Below are 3,024 nucleotides of genomic sequence, written 5' to 3'. Positions count from 1 at the left end.
TGCCTAACCGGATACATTTCTCCCACCTACAACCAAGAGAACACTAACACATCTCTGAAAGAGGGCACAAAGTCATATCTTTTAAGTCTTATTCATTCTTTACCTGATTCACACCCCAGTTTAATATTGTGTACCTTAAAAACTGAAAAATAAAATTAACTAATAACACATCTTGTGTTAGAAATTATTTGGTTAATGTATATGTGAGTCGATTTATACAAAAATAAATGATACTCATAATCATTACAGTCCTTGTTTCTGCATATGGTTATGTGGTTACTTCTACATCCCGTTCCACATTTTCTTACCCTCACAAGTCCTTTCCCTGGTGATTGTCCTTTCCATGATGAAGTGACCCAACCTCTCACTCTTGAGGTTCATGGCCATTAGCGCTCCTAAATGAATTAGGGTGGTATAGTTTCCATTCACGGAGAAGGCAATGGCACACCACTCCAGTACTCTTGCCTGGAAAATCCTATGGGCGGAGGAGCCTGGTGGGCTGCAGTCCATGGGATCGTGAAGAGTCGGACACGACTGAGCAACTTCACTTTCACTTTTCACTTTCATGCATTGGAGAAGGAAATGGCAACCCACTCCAGTGTTCTTGCCTGGAGAATCCCAGGGACAGGGGAGCCTGGTGGGCTGCCGTCTATGGGTTGCACAGAGTCGGACACGACTGAAGCGACTTAGCAGCAGCAGCAGCAGTTTCCATTGACTTTAATCAGTGGGCATGAGAGTACTGAGAGGTGCCTTATAGCAGCTCCTGCAGTGAATAGAAGGGGTGATGGTGGGCATCCTTGTCTTGTTTTTTATCTTAAGAAGAATATTTCCAGTTATTCACATAGAAATACAGTATGCTATGGATTTCTGATGTGTAACCTTCTTAGCAAATGCTTTCAAATTTTTCTTTATGATAAGTTGTTGAATCTCATCCCATGTGCTGTCTGCATTTACTAGGCTAATCTTATGACTTTCCTCTTTTAAACTGCCAATAAAGTGTGATGGTTCAATTGCCTGTAAGCTCCCAATTCCCCTTTTCATCCTGCTCTGTGAAAATGTTTTGGGCCCTTGCCATTTTTTCCCTGTGGCAGTTGTTACTAAAGTTTACCACTGGAGAGCGCCAGAGACAGTAAAAAGCAAGAGATTCTCTTCTGGTTCTGGGTTGGGGGCACAGCCATCTTGTGCAGGGCACCAGGCTTCTCCAGCGCCAGGCTCTGCCCCTCACATGGCTTCTATAGGGCCCGACTGGTGCAGAGCAATGTGGCCAACACCACTCCATAGCCAGAAGCTTCCTTTAGACTTCCCTCAGGCAGTATTATTTGGGTTGGCCAAAAAGTTCCTTCGATTCTGTCTGTATGCTATGATGGAAAAACCTGGATGAACTTTTTGGCAAACCCAATATATCAGAGTGTTTCTAGTAAGACACTTGCTCATGTACAACATTGCCAGTCACCTCAGAGAAAGATTTCCAGCAACTTTCAGAGGGCAGATTTCCAGATAGTTCCACTAGTGTGTCTCCACTACACAGCGACCAGTAACGCTGAAGAAGCTGAAGTTGAACAGTTCTATGAAGACCTACAAGACCTTCTAGAACTAACACCCAAAAGAGATGTCCTTTTCATTATAGGGGACTGGAATGCAAAAGTAGGAAGTCAAGAAATACCTGGAGTAACAGGCAACTTTGGCCTTGGAGTACAGAATGAAGCAGGGCAAAGGCTAATAGAGTTCAGCCAAGAGAACACACTGGTCATAGTGCCTTCCAACAACACAAGAGAAGACTCTACACATGGACATCACCAGATAGTCGACACTGAAATCAGATTGATTACATTCTTTGCAGCCAAAGATGGAGAAGCTCTATACAGTCAGCAAAAACAAGACCAGGAGCTGACTGTAGCTCAGATCATGAACTCCTTATTGCCAAATTCAGACTGAAATTGAAGAAAGTGGAGAAAACCACTAGACCATTCAGGTATGACTTAAATCAAATCCCTTATGATTATACAGTGGAAGTAGAAATAGATTTAAGGGACTAGATCTGATAGACAGAGTGCCTGATGAACTATGGACAGAGTACAGGAGACAGGGATCAAGACCATCCCCATGGAAAAGAAATGCAAAAAAGCAAAATGGCTGTCTGGGGAGGCCTTACAAATAGCTGTGAAAAGAAGGGACGTGAAAAGCAAAGGGAAAGATACACCCATTTGAATGCAGAATTCCAAAGAATAGCAAGGAGAGATAAGAAAGCCTTCCTCAGCAATCAATGCAAAGAAATAGAGGAAAACAACAGAATGGGAAACACTAGAGATCTCTTCAAGAAAATTAGAGATACCAAGGGAACATTTTATGCAAAGATGGGCTCGATAAAGGACAGAAATGGTAGGGACCTAACAGAAGCAGAAGATATTAAGAAGAGGTGGCAAGAATACACAGAAAAACTGTACAAAAAAAATCTTCACGACCCAGATAATCACGATGGTGTGATCACTGACCTAGAGCCAGACATCCTGGAATGTGAAGTCAAGTGGGCCTTGACAGCTTCTTCAGCGTTACCGGTCGCTGTGTAGTGGAGACACACTAGTGGAACTATCTGGAAATCTGCCCTCTGAAAGTTGCTGGAAATCTTTCTCTGAGGTGACTGGCAATGTTGTACATGGGCAAGTGTCTTACTAGAAACACCCTGATATATTGGGTTTGCCAAAAAGTTCATCCAGGTTTTTTCATCATAGCTTACAGAATCGAAGGAACTTTTTGGCCAACCCAAATAATACTGCCTGAACAGTTCAGGCCAACAGGAAGCATCACTACGAACAAAGCTAGTGGAGGTGATGGAATTCCAGTTGAGCTATTTCAAATCCTGGAAGATGATGCTGTGAAAGTGCTGCACTCAATATGCCAGCAAATTTGGAAAACTCAGCAGTGGCCATAGGACTGGAAAAGGTCAGTTTTAATTCCAATCCCAGAGAAAGGCAATGCCAAAGAATGCTCAAATTACCGCACAATTGCACTCATCTCACACGCTAG

The sequence above is a fragment of the Bos indicus x Bos taurus genome, chromosome X (genome assembly GCF_003369695.1).
Source record: "Bos indicus x Bos taurus breed Angus x Brahman F1 hybrid chromosome X, Bos_hybrid_MaternalHap_v2.0, whole genome shotgun sequence".
In the NCBI taxonomy this organism is placed as follows: domain Eukaryota; kingdom Metazoa; phylum Chordata; class Mammalia; order Artiodactyla; family Bovidae; genus Bos; species Bos indicus x Bos taurus.
Note: the sequence above shows the minus strand (reverse complement) of the source record.